Genomic DNA, 21,482 nt, shown 5'->3' with positions numbered 1-21,482 from the left:
TAAATTTACACACAGGCTTCCCTTTCAATATCATACAACCATTTAATAATTAAACTGACAGATTTCCCAGTTGTATCCCATCGGTTATGTATGAAGAATTTTTACACTGGCATCCTGAAACTCTATCCACTTTTTTACATTCCTCATCCGAAGTGCAGGTCATGCCGGAGCAGCTATTGTTAGATTCTGAAATAGAAAACAATGTATATAGTATGTAATGTATTACAGGTATTTATATAGCACCATCAGTTCATACCTCACTTCATACGTTCAGATCAGCCCCTGCACTCGAGGAGCTTAAATTCTAAGGTCCCTGGCTACCCTCATTACTGGTACCCCTGGATCCTGGTTTTAGCTGGAATAATTTAGTTTTTGTTTGTTTTGTTTCTTGTGTTTTATTGTTTCTCTATACCTACCGACTATACAATATAGTTTACTTTGCATAAGTTATCTTCAACCTCAATGCACAGGCAAATACTTGATACTTGATGTAATGTTACAGCGATCGCACCGAACAGGTTTACTGTTAAGTCTGAAGGATAAGATGTGTTAATGTATCTGCTTGTTGATTCTATGAGTGTAAAATGCGATGATTTATATGCACTTAAACTAAATAAAAAAACGTAAAGTTTAAAAAAATCTAAGGTCCCTATCTGATATGCACACATACTAGGGCCAGTTTAGACAGGAGCCATCTAACCTCCCCACATGTCTTTGGAGTATAAGAGGAATCTAGAGTACCCCAAGGGGCCCCACACAAGCACAAGGAGAACATGCAAACTCTGTGCCACAAGGCAGAAGCTCTAACCACTATTTCACCATGCTCTCAATCAGCTTTATACATTAATACAAAATATATTGCATTGGTCTGGCTTTGTGTGACTACTTACCCATACAGTATGCCAAGGAGCAGGTTGGTGTTCCCTGTAGTTTATACACATAAAATCCTGCAGAACATTTTTTTACTGAAATTGTATTGGACCATAAACAGCAATCTCCCCCCGAGTTGGCGCAGGCTGTACGATTAACAACGCCCTCTCCGATGGTTGGGTGTGAGCCACTCAGCCACATAGGTGCATATGTGCCACAGCTGTATGCTGGCACACAGTACTCTGGCATTTGCTGACCATAGTCTGCACTAAGTCGATACCAGCCGTTTAGGTAAGAGTCACACTGAGGTGAGTAATAGTAATAGTAGTAGGCACCATAATTATATACATTAGAAGTACTACGCCAGGTGTCATTAAGTACAGTGTGGTTGGAGCAAGGGTCAAAACATGAATACGATCCATTGTATTTGATGCATTCACTAGGGTTACACGGTGTTCCCCGTAGGCATTCATTGTTCTCACAGTATCTTCCATCTCCATAATATCCATCAGGACAAGTGCAGGTGTAATATCCATAATAAGAATTTGTGCACACAGCTAGAGGATGACAGTCATTAAGAGTTCTGTTTGCACACTCATCGATGTCCACACAGCCGTAGTCTTTTTTATATTCAAATCCAGAGTAACAACTACAGGTGTGAGATCCGATTGTGTTCACACAACTACCACCAAAACCATAATAACAGTCATTGGTGTAATAACTCTGGCATTCATCTATATCTGTACAATACGATCCGTCTCCTGTAAATCCCTCTTTACATGTGCACTGCTGGTCCCCACCAAACTCTCCACACGTTGCATTCGGGTGACAAGCAGAATCAGAACAGTTCCCTAAGGAAGAAGAAAAAACAGTATACTGTCATTTTTAAGGCAGAGGCCAATTACACATGTGACACAAAAATAACAAATAGGTCAGTCTCACAAATCAATGTAACTGTACTATATCCATCTAAGGAAATCACAACACGGGTATCCATTTGGCTCACCTGAAATGTTCAACCCTGCAAAAAGACATGAGAATGAAATCATTAGTTTTTGTGACAAGTATTACAATGAGGTCCTTATTAGCACACTATGCGGAGAACATTGTTGATTTAATACTGCACGGCAAAGCAGAGCTTAGCAAAGAATCATTACAGCACTTATCCACAAGCAGTACTGAAGCCAAAACTTAGGGGTCTATTCACGAAGCTGCCGAGGGCAGCCGAGTGAATGACCGACCAGAAGTGAAGTGAGCCGAACACTGTTCGCCTATTCACTTCAGGCTGGTACGGCTGATTTCAGCCGTACATTGGCTTGCTTCGAGTGGCTTCGGGTCGAGCCGAACATGCTCATCATGTTGGGCCGACCCGAAGTGCAGAAGGAGTTCGACTCAGCCAATCCAACATCTGGATCGGCTGAGCCGAACCTCCGACAGGCTTCACACTGCTGTTCTGGCTATTCTTAAAAATGCCGAACAGCAGTGAGTTCGGCATTCGTTGAACCGAAGGGGCCCTGGGGCCGAAGCTAGCCGAAGGGTCAGCCGAAGCTACGGCCAGATCCTTCGGCAGCTTCGTGAATAGACCCCTTAGTTTTTTACATTTTGGATAGAGTTAGGGCTGTAACCTCTTTTAGTTTTTTTTGCCATTGGGGCCTTTCTTTTAACTTCTTCTCCAATAGCCACAACAGGAAGTGAAGGGAAATCACTCTAAACTGAAAGAAATCCCTGGTGGTCATTAGGGTCACCAGGACTAGTGTCCCCATTGGAAGATTTGCCATCTATCCTTATTCTGATGACAAAACATTTTCTTTTACTTTCACCTTCAGTGATAACGGTCATCAGGACAAAAAAGTGGACACAAACAGCAATATAAACCAGTCAACAGGGCCGGTGCTGCCACCAGGCAAACTAGGCAGCCGCCTAGAGTGCCCTGCTGCCTGGGGCACAGCTTTGAACACTCACCCCCCCCATGGTGCCCCCCAGTCTATTTCAAATTGCAAAAGCCAATAGCAAGCTGGCTATTGTACCCGCCCACTGAGCAGAGGAGTGGAACTGAGAGACAACTTTCTCTCTCAGGTCCCCTCATCTGCTCAGTGGGTTGGGTTTCAATAGCCAGTCTGCGTTTGACTATTTCAATTTAAAATAGCCCATAGCAGTCTGTCTTTTGCTCCAGGCTGCTTACATTCACTTGTTGCCTGCGGAAGCTATCCAGCAGGAGAATTGGGCTGCCCACGGAGATTTGGGGTTGCGCCGGGGAGGGGGCTGGGGGGTGCAAGTAGCAGGTATTGCCTAGGGCGCAAAATAGTCTAGCACCGACCCTGCCAGTCAGGTGTTCTAATCTTTCACCACTCTATAGAAAACTAAGACAAGTGGTTTTGAATTCAGTTGCACTTCCAGAATATAAAACCTTCTAGAGCACTTCCTATAACCACCACCCGGTGTAGCCTGTTGTTTACATAAGCTGAAACTTACACGGGTTCGGCTTTCGGGTTCATTTAGTAGGGAGTAGATCGCAAATGCATGTTGGCTGGTCTCCTTCCTTTCTCTCGGGCAACGCTCGTCGTTACTCTCTTGGATCCACAGGAGGAGCAGCAAAGCCCTGGCTACATGGTTAAGGGATGTTGGGTGGGAGGGGCATGTGTGGAGGTTGTAGAAGTGATTGGGTGGCTTTACAACCACCTAAATCACTTCCACACAAAAGCTGACAGTCGGCTGAGGGAGTGTGAACACACTGCTAGCTAATATAGCAGCCAGGAATGTGGTTACAGCTCCATGCTGCTATGTACATAGTACTTACATCCATGGCATTAAAAGGGTTAAAACCCAACTTTAGTTTAAATCAGCCAAATACATTCCAGTTGTATAAAAACAAAAGATGCTCAAAGTCATACAGTCCATTATTGTTTAGAAAGCAGCCACAGCCTTAGCAGAAAAGCTTGTCCCCTGCCAGTATGCTGCAGAGAAGGACCACTGTACTCTGTATGGAAGCAGTGGCCTCCCTGCAGTGGGTCAGCATGCCCCCTGCTGCGCCCGACCTATAGCCCTGCAATCAGAAAAACTTATGCTACATGCTTATTAGAGAGCTCTTTCTCTGACTCAGGAGGGAAATTTGTCTGAGAGGATTTGTTGGGCGGGTGATCAATCCACCTAGTACTGACTGAATTTAATTCACCAACGTTTCCTGCACACTGGGTGGTCCACTCCAACGGACCCTAACCCAAAGCACCGCTTTGGGTTAGTAATTGAAAAGCATAGGTTTAGTAGACAAGACCTGATATTCTGAGATAATAAAACTTACTAGTAAATCCTAATATTCGAACAGCAAGTGATGTGTTCCCCTGAGCATTCAGAGTCCAGGTTCCTGCAGCTGGACTTTTCACCAAATGATAACTTGCAAAACTCTGACTGTAGTAATAATAATAATAATAATTGGTGGGCACTCTTTCAAATAATAATGTTTTTCCTAAAATAAAATTGAATAAACAAAACACAAAAACAATGTTATTAACACATTTTTTTATATCTATATTTTCTATATGTCTTTCCAGGGAGAGAATTATATTGTTTACAGTTAAAGTGACAAATTGGTAAACTAAACATGAGACTGTAGTCCATCCCGGGAGCGAGCTTGGAGTGGTGACTACTTTACAACACACACAGGGACCATGGGGAACAGACGTAGCCCCCCTCCAGAAGGAAGGACAGTGTCAGAGATGATTGGAGGATCTACAGCCGAGTGATACACAAATAAGATACATTGTTGTTCAGAGTTCAAGGACTGGAATGTATTTTTAAGATTTAACTTTAAGTTTCTGATGACTCAGGAATGTAAAAATATATTTTTTCTTTTAACCTCCCTGGCGGTCTGATTATTCAGGATTTTAGCATCCAAAAGTGTTAGATTGTTTTTCATGGAAATTTGTTGTTTTATATTGTAGGCCTGTAAATCTTAGACTATGCCGGCTTTTAGTTTCATTTTCGGGCCGCGTACAGCAGAGGACGCCGCGAGATCGCAAGGACAAGGTGAGTGTCACTTTTCTCTGCAGCCCCGAGTCTGGCTCGGGGTTACCGCTCCTAGTATTTAAAATTAACCCCGAGCCAGACTCGGGAAACACGCCAGGGAGGTTAATACAGTTCTTTGAATAATAAGGTAGTGTGGAGATCCTAATAAGTGCTGATCGTTTGATGTTTCTAGTAAATTTTCTGCAAGGATTCTTTTGCGTTGTTTAGAACTAGCAGTCCATAATACAAGTCACCAACACTCGATGGTGTGCAAGATGTAAAGCACTTTTTATTGAATCGTCACATGCGTCAAACAGCCAACGTTTCTGGGCCACGCAGGGTCCCTTCTTCTGAGCGACATAGTGATGGTGGTGACTTCTATTATGGACTGTATCTGACATGGCACCCTCCGTGTTGTCACTTCAAGCACCAAGCTCTCATCCAAGGTCTGTACGCTGTATGGAGTGCAGGAGATTTCGTATTATCGTTTAGAACTAGCAGACAACATAACTTTTAGGTGGTTTCTATAATAATATTCTTACCTTTTGGATCGGTGAGATTGAGGGTGAAGGTGTCACTTCCTCCAATCAGTAAATATGTTAAGGATTTTGTAACATTAAAAGCTTTAGTATATTTGTCTGACTCTGTAACGTTGGTGTTTACGTTCATAATTTGCACCGTAGAATTTAAAGGTTTCGACAAAAGTAATGCCATCGAATTAGCAAACTGCCAAATACAAGAGGGAACAAAAATCAATTATTTAAAAAAAAAAAATTTAATTAAAAGTTATAAGAAGAGGTTGATTTAGTGAAATAGTATAAACTGTTAATTCTGAAAAACTAAGATTGCATTTGATTGGATAGTTTGGATAGATTGAAAAAAAGCTTTATCTTATTCACTAAGCACAAACCTTCTGTGTCTACAGATACTCTGATCTTCACCATATTGCCTGTAATAGTGTACACTGTCCAGGAAATGTGTGCAATGCTTGCTTCTTTATGAGTGGTCAGAGAATACAGCAGGTGAGTGTAGCTTTATCTAGAATATGTATCATTCATCCAAGTCATGGTATATCTGTAAAAAATAAATCAAGTCAATTGGACTTTTTTTCGTATTTTTCCTGAAAACAGTTCGCGGGATATCCGACTAGCTCTCGCAATTCAGGAGAATTGAGAAAGCTGGTTGGAAGACTAGCGAAACGTCTTAAAGAAAAATAAAGCAAGTCCAGGTTCCTTGATTTATTTATTTTTTACAGATTCACCTATAGAAGCCCCCCCCCCCTTCCCTTAATTCAAGGTGGCTCTCCAGGGCTTGGTTGCCCCCAGAACTTATCACACAAAACTATTTTCTCCGGCTGGGTAACAAAGGGGCACAGGGGAATATAGATGTCTACAGAGGATGGCAGGGAAGTACCTTGGCAAGAGTATATCGAAAAGGAACTTGTAGAAGGACTGGTACAGGCAGCAGGCCAAGATATGGTTATTAAAACAGGCAAAGGGTCAGTCCAGGAGGCAAGCAAAGGAGGCACACAGGAGGGTGACCACAATCAGTTTGCCCAGATTTTATAGAAAGAGGCATAGTTTGTCCTTGTCATTCCCCTGTCTCATGGGTGTAACTATAAATCACAGGGCCCCATAGCAATATTTTGTATGAACCCTCCCCCTACAACCTACCCTCAACCAACCGTCTCCTTCTCTTCAGCTCTGCTCCACTATGCTGCTGCTTTGCTACACTGTGGCTGCTTGGTAGGCAGGGTTAGATTAAGACCATCATGGTCCGTGCTGTGATGTGTAGTCTCTCTACATTTTGGAGTAAGTGGTGGATCACCAGGGCCCAGCTGCTCTACCACTAACTCCAAGCTGTTGAAGGACTACAAATCCCAGCAATACATTATACAGCACTACAGAATAATATCATCAGCTATAGAGGATTAAAAATCCCAGCAATACATTATACAGTAAAGCAGAATAATATGAAGATGCATACTCTGTGTTACTCCGGCTTTATGGCATCATGTCCCCAGGGTTTCAGGAGGGTTGTGTGGGCTCTCGGGAGGCTGTATGGGCTCTACGGTGGCCAGTGCAAGCTCTCAGGTGGCCAGTGCAGGCTCTCAGGTGGATGTGCGGGGTTAATATTGGCTGTGCAGCTCTCAGGTGGTCTGTGAGCAGTTTATGGCAGCTGTTATGCTCTCAGGTGGTCTGTGTGTGGTTACTGGAGGCTGTGCGGCTCTCAGGTGGTCTGTGTGGGGTAAATGGTGGTTGTGCAGCCTTTCAGGTGGTCTGTGCAGGTTTAATGATGGCTGTGCGGCTTTTAGGTGGTCTGTGCAGGATAAATGGTGGCTCTAGGGCTCTCAGGTGGTCTTTGCATGGTTAATGGGGCTGCACAGCTCTCAGGTGGTCTGTGCAGGGTTAATGGTGCCTGTACAGCTCTCAGATGGTCTGTGCAGTGTTAATGGCGGCTGTGCGTGTCACAGAAAGTGCAATATTTCATCCAACACTGGGATAGAGAAATAGAATATAATAGGAAACATTACAGTGTAATGTTCCCTATTAGAATCCATTTCTCTAATAAATGAAATTACAGCACACTGCATGCAGTTTCTGGGTGCCGTCCTTCTCCTCTCCATCCTCACCGACTCAGTGACTACGCTGCAGTGCTGCCGGTGCCCGACACCATCCCAGCCACACGGTGTGAAGGGGGCAGACCATGTGACACACAGTGCCGGCATCACGAGAGAGATGATCCGACGGTGTGTCCTATACAGTATACTGCCTGCATTGTATTCAGAGCATATACAATGCAGGCAATATATGGGTCACCGCATTGCCCCCCTGTCCCCACGCTACACAACATTCCCCTTTTGTTTCTGGTCCTGGTCGGGCCCCCCTCTGCCCGGGCCCCTTAGCGGCTGCCTGGATCGCTATGGTGATAGTTCCACCCCTGCCCTGTCTAATTGTCTTCCTTCCCTTTTGTTCCAATCCTAAATATGTTTCTTATATTATTATTACATGAGTGTTCTTATGTCATACGTGCCTTTTTCAATAATTGTTCAATAATCTTTGAATATCTTTATGTGATTTATGTTCTGTTTATTCGTTAATACTTGAAAATGTATAAAACTTAAATAAATAAAAAAAAGAAAATTCTATTTATCTGATAGCAAACACATAAGTTAGAAAGCTGATTGTTATGTTAGATGGCCTCTGAAATATTCTGAGGTTGTCAATGCCACCAACGTCTTCACTAATATGTAAAAATGTGAATTCTTACCGTCCTTTCATTAAAATATGCTGTGTTGACGAATTGTCCAAAACTTACTGATGACAAATTATTGAATACATCTTGGTGGGTAGAGTTTGCTGAACAATACCCCCATGAGGAAAACAGAAAATATACCTGTAGAGACAGACCAAAGAATTACCTGTGGGTTAGAGATATGGAGATGACACATGATTTTACATGAAAGGTTCTTACTTGGGACTTCTTTTTCTCCAGCAATGTATAAACATCAGACAGGAGGCGGGTGTCATTGTAATCCACCATGGAACCGGTAGTAGCTGCGACAATGATGGACTCAGCGGGGGAAATCTCCACAGCTCTCTTCAGCCCATAGAGGAAGGACTGATTGCAGTAAGTCAAATGGTTATAAGCATCATAATAACTAGAATAATTTTCCCAGTAGTTTCTTCTTATGCTTTTCAAGAACGTGTTCAAGTCCGAGGTGATGGTTTCATTTGTTTCTGAAAGTAAAATATTTAATTGCCTAATGTCTTTAAGTAAGCCACCATACCTATTCATAACTACCATCACTGAGATCTTTACACACAGACTTTATCTTGTATTAGAGCAAGCTTTTGCAAAGCATCTGTAAAGTTTTCGGCAAATGTGCTAATTTCGTGGAAGCATTGCAATGTAAACAATCATCTTGCTGCTTTAGTAGTCAGGAAATGATTTATCTTCTCACTCCCTGCTGCCAGGTAGTAGTAGAAGTGATTAGGGTGTCTGTTTTACTTCTAATGCAGAAGCTGCCACCTCCTTGCCTACCCCCCTTCCATGTGTCCACATTTCAGCTATCCCTCCTGGATGCCCTAGAACTCCATAGCAGGTGTCAGGATGGAGTGCGGTGGAAGGGAGGTGAACATCTGTTAGCTGATCCCTCCTATAAAAAATGAACCCAGAAGTGCTCTGAGCATTTCTGGGTTCAATACCGTCAGTTTCTAGCTGCCCTGGGCAGGGATAAAGCTAAAAGAGCCCAATGCGTGCTTGTTAGCTTCAAAATAGCGCAGGGGTGCTTAATAAACCCCTTAAATATCTCCTTTAAGACAACTTGTCACATGCACTATCCCAGACAGCAAGCAATTGAGCTGCAAGTTTGAAAATGACTTGCTAAACTATTGCAGACTTGCCGAGCTTCACAATTTTGTTGCACAATTACAGCAAGTCCGCATTGCAAGTCTCCAGACCGGCGAGCTTGCAGAGCTCTTGCTAAGACCTGCAGGACTCTTGCTGTAGACTTGCCAAGCAAATTTGCTACAAATTCAAAAAGTGGCAACTAGAAATTGTGCTGCGAGTGTTCTGCGAGTCTACAACCTGCCAGGGAATGTGTGCAGCAAGCTAATAAAATTACAATTTCACCCTGCCACATGTTTGTAGCAAGTTATCCTCGCTATCTGGGATGCTATCACAAAGGGGCAGCAAAAAAAAAATTAACATATCAAGTTAAATAAAATGAATGCAAAAACCCAAAAAGTTGTTTAAAACCCCCAAGCGCATGCACATACAAATGCAGAGAGAGTTTTGGGTGTGCACACGTAAGAAAACAACAATTGTGACAAACATATTAGATATCAGCGCACATGCCAGAGTGACACCAATAATTGTAGGGTCATCATTCAGACTTTGGATCAATACAGATATCCCATCACACACCTAACCAGTATGTCCTCTGTTGTCTCTCGGTGGGTGCTGTAGTGGCAAGCGGATGGTCCGTCCCGCCAAATATAACAGAGAGTAAGTCATGACTGCACTAAAATCTACCCCTTCAAAATGCCTTTAATGACGGTGGTCAATCGTCAAATCGTAGCAAAGCAGTGATGTTTTGGGACTCTTCATCAACCAATGTGTTGACCTCTCTGTGAAAGAGAGGATATCCCCTCACTTTGGAGTGATCTCTGCTAACTTCATGTTAGGTTGTTAGGACAGGAAGTGGAGGTAAATCTCCCTGGTGGGTCACAGATAGTAAACAAAGCCATACAGAGGTCCCATCCATTTCATACCCTATGCAAAAATCATAACAAAAACGGCTCTCACCAAACTTCAATCATTGATGAAACTAACTAGCAGCTTGTTTAAAGTGACAGTCAACACACCCATTAACATCTATCTATCTATCTATCTATCTATCTATCTATCTATCTATCTATCTATATATCCTTCTATCTTTGATTGTGTCTTACAATGATCAGCAGAGAACTTGAGTTCCAAGCAGAAATCACAGCAATGCGGATAAATACTTGAAGAAATTCTCACCAATTATACAATGTGTATACTGTATAATCTCTCCAATAATGAGTAATTAAAGCTCTGTCTCAATGTTTACCTTTATAGTCCAACAGAATAGAAGTATATTGTCGGGTAACACAGGGAAATCTTGCCGACAGCTGATTCAGGACTGATTCTATAGAGTATAGGTTATTGGAATAGGCCAAATATGCATCCATCAGAACTGTAAGAGAGGTCCCCTCTGTAACATAGAAAGATTATATTAAAACACTTTTCAATGATCATTTGCAATAGCAATGTATGTATCACTGTCAGGATCACTGGCTGCATTGTAGTTTATGTTCTATATCGGTAAGTTGTGGGGCTGTAAATACACTTTTTGTTGTAAAACGTTATGTTGGCCATAGACTTAAAGATATCTCCTAATATGGCCAGTTGGTGGTCTCTTCAAAACATTAAATAGTTGCCAACATGCAAAATAAATCATGGCAATTGTATCAGCGACTCTCCACTCACCTCTCCGTGTGCAGTTGTAGACTTTAGTATCTGAAGAGAAAAATCACAAGTATATCAAATCCATATAGTAGGATTTCTTGGCACAAAATGAATGAAATGCTCAGGGATCCATGACCTCAACAAGTCTGTCTGTATCTAAAACTTTAAATATATTTCTCAATAGCCATAGAGAGCTTACATGCAGTCTGTGTGCACCAAACACCTTTGAAACCCAGATATTTCCTTGTGAAAGTAGCCGTGACATCATCATTATGCTGTAAATATGTGCAGAACTGCGGGATGGATCCATCAGACCCCCACCCACTACAGGCTTCATGCAGTAAACAAAGTTTTTTTATTTCTTTTTTTCCATTTTTTTTTCACTAATTTAAGCTTGTAAGAAGAAGTCACATAAGTGACATACTGGAAGGATCAACAGGTAATAAAACTAGGTTACCAGGGGGACTCAGAAAAACAATGCCTGCTGTGGCAGTGCTAGTGACAGACTCCATCATATGTGTCGTTTTTTACTTTGCCCGGAGTTCCATTTGACGTTTTAGTATAAGTGCATCTCTAGCAATAAGATTCATTTCTAATGCCTTCCTCCCAACCCATCACTTACCCATTCCCCTATTTAAAAAAAAACCTGCCCAGAGAACAGTTTTGGGTGTTTAGCAATAGGTTTGTGGTTGTGTATTGGAGAGTGTTAGAGAGGCGCTGTTTTAGGGAAAATATTAGTGTCCAGGTATGTATTTTTGCCCTTTTTCTAGTGGCAGGAACCTCAAGCCGAAAACTACTAACACTGGACTCATGGCACCAAGACCTGAAGAATCGTTGACCTTACTTTTACCATAGTAGAGCAACATACGTGAAAGACAGCGATAAGCTCATCACACTTACCAGAGCTCGGAGACACAGAGAACCCTATAGGAACAAAATAAGGAATATGTAAGTGCAAGCCAGAGATATAACTTAAAGTGACACTAAACTCAGGCATTTAATCTTGAAAATCCATCCAAGTCCCTGAACTCTGAACAACAATGTCTCTTATTTGTGTATCACTCGGCTGTAGATCCTCCAATCATCTCTGACACTGTCCTTCCTTCTGGAGGGAGCTACTTCTGTTCCCCATGGTCCCTGTGTGTGTTGCAAAGTAGTCACCGCTCCAAGCTCGCTCCTGTGAGGGACTACAATCTCCATACAAATTAGTAAACTAGACCTGAGATTGTAGTCCATCCTGGGAGTGAGCTTGGAGCGGTGACTACAACACACACAGGGATCATGGGGAATAGACACAGCCCCCCTCCAGAAGGAAGGACAGTGTCAGAGATGATTGGAGGATCTACAGCCGAGTGATACACAAATAAGATACATTTTTTGTTAACAGTTAGGGGACTTGAATCTGTTTTTAAGATTTAACTCCTGAGTTTAGTGTCACTTTAATAGTAAAACATAAATCTTGTTCATATTTGTTATACATTAATTCTTATTGCATCCACCACAGCTCCCAAATAATCATCATTTAAAGGGTATCTAAAGGCAAAACATGTTTTCTTAGTTATATAGAGTTGTGAGGAGTTGGCTCATCAGTCAGGTTTCTATTGCCATTTATGAAAAAAGCATCTGTATGCAATCTTTTTTATTTATTATTCTTTTCTTCAACATGTTTTTTTTTTATATTGACCAATCTGCCCATCAGTAGTGATATTGGAAGGGGTAGAGAGGAGCTTTCACACTGCCGTTCCCGTAGTATACATCTGGTTTAAAACATTTGGCAATTGCTCTGGTGGCTCTAGCAGTTTTATAATTTATTTCCATTCATCTTATTATCATTGCACAGATTTTCCTTCATTTTAATTATAAATAAAGTCATGTTCTTCAAAAAACAATGGGAGTAAAGGTTTAATATGGGAATTAATAGGTCAGACCTAGATAAAAAAACAAATACATCGATTTTTATTAATAGTTTCCTCGTAGCATCTAAAAATTAAAAATGAATTTACACAATTTTAGGATACTTTTAATAATAAATACTTTATTTATAATTATTTCTGATTCAAATGTTCAGAAACAAATCAATATACTGACACTTTTAAAGTCCCCTGTTAAAGCATTGCTTCCACAGTTTGCCGATAGAACGTGGGATATGGTGTCTGGACATCTCACCGTAGCCTTATATCGTCACTGAGCAGTTTTAGTGATTTAGGCTTGCACAAATTTTGTTGCCATCAGAAATACAGATAAGGCTTGTACAAATTTTGTTGTCACCGGATACATTTTCCACAATATCTCACCTAATCTTTTTAACATTATCATAGTCTTTGTCATATGTCTGTAATGATTTATTAGGACCATACAGGGAGTCTCCCACAGTGCCAGTAGTCTTATGCGACATATTCACTCACCATGAAGTAACAAAATGTATCAAAATCTACCATGCAATATGCACAGGGAAATGTAGCTAGTGGTTAATATAATCATCTTTGTGGCTGGCCATCAAACAGTAGATCTGTAAGTTTCGTTTTGTTCCGAATTCAAATTCAGATGAGTTTCTTTAAATTCAGACCTTTGGATGCATCCAAATCTCTAAATTTCTTTTTTCTTCTAATTTTGTCAGAATTTCTAAATATCCAATTCTAATATCCAGTACAGTCCAAGAGGACCAGTATGAACTAAGATGACTAGTACGGACTAAGAGGAGCAGCATGGATCAAGATGACCAGTACAGAACTAAAATGACCAACCCCCCCAAAAAAGCTAATTTTAATTAAGGAACCCCAGAATTGATGTGAACCAAAAACTAAAAATGTGATTTCATACAAACCCCCCCAAAAACAAGAAAAAAAACAAAAACAACATTTGGATTGATCAGAACCAAAAATTAAACATTTGAATCGATCTGAATTCTGAATAATGAACCAAATTGAATTTTGGATCCAAAATCCAAAATCCCCCCATGCTAATAAATCCGAAACTAAACACATTTTTTTGAGCCATTACATGTCTATCAAACAGAATATACAATCCAGTTTGATATAGCGAAAAAGCGCATTATTTTTTGTGCAGTACACTTTATAAAAGACTTAACCAGCTTCTATCATAAGTACACGTCACTTTTTATGTGCATATATACTATAAGCAGAGAAAGTGTATGGCTGTAAAAAAAATTATAGTTCACAAAATATACTTAAGCAGCCATATAAAACCTGTTGTCTGGCTATACTGATTGCAATCTATCTACTATAGCTTTGAAAGCCATGGAGTAAGGTGGTTGATAAGAAGAATATTTGAAATGTAAACACCAAGGAATGAGCAAACATGTAAAACTAACACGCAGGTAAAAGTTTCCCATTGCTCTTTAGTCCTACATGTTGGATCACACCCTTGGCTGATTGGGTGCAGACACCAACACCAGACAGCACACCATTATGTACAATGCTTGCAGAACCTTTTATACTCTAGGACAAAACTCAGATCTGGGCCTTGTGTCAAACTCAAGGCCCAGGGGCCGAATCTGGCCCACCAGGCCATTTCCTAGACTTCTACATTCCGATCTAGGTATTAAGTTATTACTAAAACCAGTGATACTCGAATGCAGAGGCAATTTATGATAAAGATTAGATACATTTATATAGACTTACATTTACAACCGGCCCTTTGAGGGCAACCAAAATTTTGATGCGGCCCAGGATTAAATTGAGTTTAACACCCCTGCTCTAGGACAAACTTTCAGAAGCTCTGTCTGAAAGATCCTCCTCTGACAAGTCTCACCCACCTCTGGGTTTACTATAGAGATGAGGAGGGGCAGGAAAGGGGAGACATTTATATATCCAAGAAGCTCACATGTGAAGTTAATTGCAAAGAAACATATCTGCAATCATAGTTCATCACATACTACTATCAATAAAAAAATCTATTTATCTCTCCCTATCAATAACTTGCTAAAATATATTCAATGTTAAAGCCAACAAAAATTGAAATACAAATATAGATAAAATCTATAGAAATAAAGGCAAGAACAAAGACAAAAATATCAAGAGATAAAGGGTAAAGGAATAGATGATAAGAGGTGAGTGGGAAGAGAGGTGGGAGGCAGAGAAATGGGAACAGAGGGGGGACATTTTGGTTCCAAGCGTGAAAATTCAGTACACTTCTCGTCTACTGAGCAATGGGAACCTATCGCCTCCTCTGATCAAACTGTCTACTCCTTCTATATTCTGCACTTTCACAGAACCTGTGTTGGAATTATGTTTGTCCTTGAAATGTTTTCCTACATAAGTATAACAATACAATTTAATAGAATCAAGGTAAAATCTGCCTCTTCTCTCACTCTCATATTGCTGCCTAACCAAGCTACTTAGATACTGTCCAGCCACTGAATGATATTTGTGGCTATTGTCCCTCAGATAATACACTCTCTTATTTCATTGCGAGACAACAACTCCCTTGTCTCTTTCTTTTTGCTGCCCTTTCATGCTTGTGTACTGTCCTGTCACTAGCCAATTTCTACCAAACACATATCTGAAGTCTATATGTTATATATTTCGGGATATGGAGATGTGAGGGAGGGGATTAAAGGAATATGAGATTTTGTTTTGCACTCTGTTTTGGCATTTCGCTAATTTTTTAAGACTTTGCAGTGTGGTGAGTGTGGAATCTCACTTTGTTTTTGTTTTTTTGCTTTGTTGCCCAGGGCCAAGTTTCCCAAGCTCTTTTTTGATAATATGTTTCCTTTTAATCTTGAAAATGGGTGGAATTTAGTATCAATATTGCTCAGGCTTTAAGTAGGATTTGACACATCCCTATGAAATGAGCCTGGGCAGAATTACTGATCATTACTCATCAGACTTATTAGTCCTTGAAGTGACAGTGCTTGCTAGTAGAAGAAAAAAAGAGAGTTCTGTTATTGCAATCCAGAAATATAACATAATGTTAAAAACATAAATCTTGTTTATATCTTTCATTCATTATTTTTATTCACCAAAACTCAGATTATAAACATTTAAACTATATCTAAAGGCAAAGCATATTTCTTTCTTGTCCATTGAAGGACACAGGCATTTTTTAACTGTTGGTTATACAGCCACCTGCAGGAAAAAGATAAAAAATCAGCCTCTTCTCTCCCTCTTATATTGCTGCCTAACCAAGCTACTTAGATACTGTCCAGCCACTGAACGATATTTCTGGCTATTTTCTCTCAAATAATACATTCAATTAATGTTTTTATTGTGAGGTTAAACCTTCCTTGTCTCTTTCTATTTGCTGCCCTTTATGTGCTTGTGTACTGTCCTGCCACTAGCCATTTTCTACCAAACACATATCTGAAGTCTATGGGGTTGATTTACTAACCTTATAAACACACCACAAACGTGTATACACCTCTGCAGTGTGTTCCCTCCCAGCATGATCTATGGGTGGAATCTAAACACCTTTGTAATGTGTACACACCCAGCAGGTGTGTTGTGCAAAGCCCTGAAGGAATTCCAAGGTGATGTTGGGTAAATTAGCTCTATGTTGTGTTGCTTGCGTTGATGAATGCAAGGAATGTAAATGCATGAGCTAACCATTTGTGTCTAAACTGTGAAGCAGCATTATATATGCATCATGTGCATGATTTTTCCATATATGGCATTAGTGGAAATATGCTTTTAGAGACTTTTTGGTTGATAAATACGTTTTGCTGTGTGAAAATCACACACACCTGGTGCGTGCGTGTGTTTAGGTTAGTAAATCACCCCCTATATGTTATATATTTTGGGATATGGAGATGTGAGGAGGGGGGTTAAAGGGATATGAGGCTTTATTTTTGAAGAGTTGTTTTGCACTCTGTTTTGGCATTTTGATACACATTTAAGACTATGCAGTGTGGTGAGTGTGGAAGCTCACAAACTATACTATGAAACTGTTTCACCGCTGGCCACTCTGTTTTTTTTACTTTGTTAAAAGTAAACAGATATGTTGTTGCTACTACTCGCACAAGTCAATTTAGGCCTGTTATCGCTAGATGAAAAAAAGATCAAATTTGATACCAGAATACAATGTCACTGATGCTGCCTGTAAAAATCATATTGTTCCATAACACCAGATATGTCTTAAAGGAGAACTATGGGGTCAGTGTTTTTCCCCATAGTTCTCCTTAGGGTAATGGGAGGACACAAACTAGTGTCCTCCCGTTACCCTAAGCTCAGTATACCGCGAGCTACAGCTACACCGCGAGCTACAGCTCGCGGTATACTGAGACGCCGCAGCCGGAGCGGATCCCGACATGGACGTCGGGATCTGCCCAGCTGCGTGAGTGACAGCTGGCTCTGCCTATCTAGAGGCAGAGCCAGCTGTACCCGCCCCCTCCTCTGTCCGTTCCGCCAGTCAGCACTGGCAGATCGGAGCAGGGAGAGGGGAATTCAGCCCCTCCCCCTGTCACGGCAGAGAGCCGTGACAGGATCGAGAGGTGAGCGAACCCGGTATGTGTTCGCTCACCTCCCGATCTACTGAGCCGACCTGTGACAGTCTCATTGTCACAGGTCGGCTAGAACTATGAGGTGAGTGGAAATCACTCATCTCATAGTTCTCCTTTAAAGGCATCACCCATAATATAAAGGATTGGTGTTTTCTTCATGCTGCCCTTAAAGTTCCATTAAAAGGACCCTCTCCCTCTTTTTTTTTTTTGCTTTGTTACCCAGTGCCAAGCTCCCAAGCTCTTTTTTTGATAATATGTTTCCTTTTAGTCTTGAAAACAGACAGAATTCAGTTTTAATATTCCTCAGGTTTCAAGTAGGATTTGACACATCCCTATGAAATGAGCCCTGGGCAGAATTACTGATCATTACTCATCAGACTTACCAGTCCTTGAAGTGACAGTGCTTGCTAGTAGAAGAAAAAAAGAGAGTTATTTTATTGCAATCCAGAAATATAACATAATTTTAAAGACATGAGTCATGTTTATATATTTCACACGTTCTTTTTATTCATCAAAACTCAGATTACAAAGGAAACTTTTTAACTGTATCTAAAGGCCAATTATTTTTCTTTCTTGTCCATTGAAGGACACAGGAATTTTTAGACTGTTGGTTATACAGCCACCTGCAAGAAAAATTGACACTAGCAACCAAAAAAATTGTCTAGCACAGGATAGGCCCACCTACAACCATCAGGCCTCAGTTTTTTGCTTGTGTCCTCTGTAGTATTGACATATTTTCCTAATCTCTGTTGTCTCCTGTTCATTTGGAAGTTGTTATACTATCAATAACTGCTTGTAGCTTCATGTCACACATATTAAATCCTGGCAGTTTCTCCATTCAGCCCATGAGCACAAGTTTACCCGGTTCTTGTTGATGTTCTCTCTGCGACAGCCAGGAATTTCTGGACATTGACTTTAGTCATCTACAGCTACTAGTAGATTTTCTTTGTATTATTATTGAAGTATAGATAGGGGTGATGTTACTCCCATAGGATGGAGCTAACATGACTGCACTAAATTTCTCCCTAAGCCCCAGGACCAAAGCTTTATCAGTTTCCAACAGTGGCACCAAACTCACCATAATGGCACTTGAAATGGATCTCCAGTCTCCCTGCATGCTTTCTCCTTACTCTAGTTCAGATAGCAGCAGGGGGCAGACGTGTGAGTGTGAAAGTCCTGAACTCCCATGAAGGTTGAGCCAATCAGTGCTTGGGGTTCAGACATCTCTGGAGCTAAGCATGTCAGGACTGATTCATGCTTCTGTAAGTGATGAAGCCACCCCGGATAATGAACATAATGGGGGTGATTTACTAACCTAAACACACACACACACCAGGTGTGTGTGATTTTCACACAGCAAAACGTATTTATCAACCAAAAAGTCTCTAAAAGCATATTTCCACTAATGCCATATATGGAAAAATCATGCTCATGATGCATATATAATGCTGCTTCACAGTTTAGACAAAAATGGTTAGCTCATGCATTTACATTCCTGCATTCATCAACGCAAGCAACACAACATAGAGCTAATTTACCCAACATCACCTTGGAATTCCTTCAGGGCTTTGCACAACACACCTGCTGGGTGTGTACACATTACAAAGGTGTCTAGATTCCACCCATAGATCATGCTGGGAGGGAACACACTGCAGAGGTGTATACACGTTCGTGGTGTGTTTATAAGGTTAGTAAATCAACCCCAATGTGTGTTATGTACGCAAGCTGCGCTATACTACCCGTTCAGAATCCTGACTTCAGTCTCTGGCTACCACCATGGGTGTTCATCAGGGCTCTGTCCCCGCTAGTACTTGAACTGGGCTCTTCCCTATTGTGGGATACTAAGAAAATGTTGTTTTTTGGTTGGCACAAATGTCTTATTTTTCTTAGTTTTAGATGTAGTGGTGAGGCAATGGATTCCACATGAGGTTTATATTGCTATTTATGAAAAAAGGACCATTGTTTAAAAAAAACTGTATTCAATTAAATAATTAATATTTATTTATTTATATTTTTCTTTAAAATACATGCAGATCAACATCTGTCCATCAATAGTGAGAGCGCCGAGGGCTGGGTCAAGACTAAAATGCTGCCCACAGGGCTTGTCAGTCACCATTTTGTCCCATGGTCCAGATTTTCTTTAAAACCTCCTGCAATTTCTGCAGCACCTCTAGAATTGTCATAATGTGTTTAAACCCTTCTCACTATCGCTGCACAGATTTGCCTTCATGCAAATTAAAATTAAATGAATTTAATTAAATAAGAAAGAACTGACTATTATTATTATTATTATTATTATACAGGATTTATATAGTGCCAACAATTTTCGCAGCCCTTTGCAAAATGGAGGAGACAGTACAGTTACATTACAATATCAGTACAATAGGGTTGGGAGGGGCCTGCTTGTGAGGGGCAAGTGATACAAAAGGTAATCATTGTTTAGATTGAGTTGAGACTATAACGAATTCTATCACCATGTGTGGTAATCACATATGGTTCATAAACCCCAAATTGTATTATTTAAAGTAATTTGTATTGTTTTATTTTAAGTGTTATCATTAGCGGGTTAAAAAAAACGTAAATTACAAACTGAGGTCACTTACCAGTTTTTAGGGAACTGTAGGTTTCTAGAAAAAGAACAGAAAGAAAGATTTAGCTATGAAGTCATTGTGATAATTAAGGACACAGTACAAATTTACTTCATGGGTCTGTACTTCTTCACTGAGCGTCAGCTCCCCGTCCCTTTCATTGTTCATGGAGTATATTGGTAAACTCTGCCGTGGTAATTGACAATCTGGAGTGAACACCCACTTGTAGCATATTAGAATATCAATTCAGATACCTCAGGCAGATTATAACATTTACTTGGAAAAATGTACATTTACAAAAAAAAAAAAAGCTCTTGTAAGCTTTAAAGAGGCAGAAATGACCATATGAAAGGCTAATATATTTATTACACAGCACTTTACATTCAGATAAATCCTTACCCTCAAGGAGCAAACAATCGAAGGTTCCTATCTAACATGCATACATATAAGGGCCAGTTCAGTCAATATCCAATTAAGCTACCAGCATGTCCTTGTAGTGTGAAGGGAAACCCACACAAGCACAGGGGGAACATGCAAACTCCTTGCAGACAGTGTCCTGGCCAGGATTTGAACCAGGGACTCCCAGTGCTGCAAGGCAGAAGTGCTAACCATCACTGTGCTGCCCCTTGTTTTTTATCCTTTACCAAAATGCAAAAACAAAAGTTCTCACTGCTTTAAAAAATCACCCTGTGCCTCCCCCCTCCTCCATGTAGTTGCAGGTATTACTAGATATCTATTAATAGATATTTGTGCAAATTTAGTTAAATTCGGGCATTCAAATGCATTCGAATTTCCAAATTTGAACGTGTCCGAATGCAAACGCATCCGAATGTCTATTTAACAAAATTTGTATCCCTCAGAATTTGCATTCAATACGGAACTAAATCAGACACGTGACTGTTCTCTGGCCTATTAGATTAATTTATTTTTTTGGCTATTGGGGGTTGTTTAACAAGCAAGGTCATACAAATTTGGATTGTTCCAAAAATAAACTTTGGATGGATCCGAAATCTGAAATCTGAATAACAAATCAAGTTGATTTTCAGATCTGAGAAACAAAAGAAATTAAACACTTTTTTTGTGTGGGGTTACATGTCTAATAGAGATGTGCCTTGTTTTAGTTGGAAAACTACTTTAAAGCAGCCTGATACTAAAATGAAACGTCAAAGTGTCTATAAGCTTACTTTTTTGCCAATTGTATTGTTTAATAATAGAGCAGGTGAGACAGCAAATAATATCAAATATAAATTTGGACTAGGGATGTCCAGATACCAGTTCAGATACCAGTGCCGATACTTGGCATTTTCATGAGAACTACCAGGGTTGCAGAGGTTGCAGCTGGGACCGGGCTCTGGCGCTCCACCACTGTCCTGAAATCATTAGTCTGCATTGTTTTAGAAAAAACTGTCACATGACACTAAACAAAAATGTATCAATACTTGCATCTGTGAGGACTTGGGCGAGTATCAGTACTTGTACTTGCAAAAATGGTATCTGTGCATCCCTTTATATATGTTTATAAAAACAAAATCCTACATTATAACAGAGATGTACAAATCCCGGGAGCT

Source organism: Nanorana parkeri, unplaced genomic scaffold (genome assembly GCF_000935625.1).
Source record: "Nanorana parkeri isolate BGI_ZX_2015 unplaced genomic scaffold, ASM93562v1 scaffold1369, whole genome shotgun sequence".
In the NCBI taxonomy this organism is placed as follows: Eukaryota; Metazoa; Chordata; class Amphibia; order Anura; family Dicroglossidae; genus Nanorana; species Nanorana parkeri.
This window is presented reverse-complemented; position numbering follows the sequence as displayed.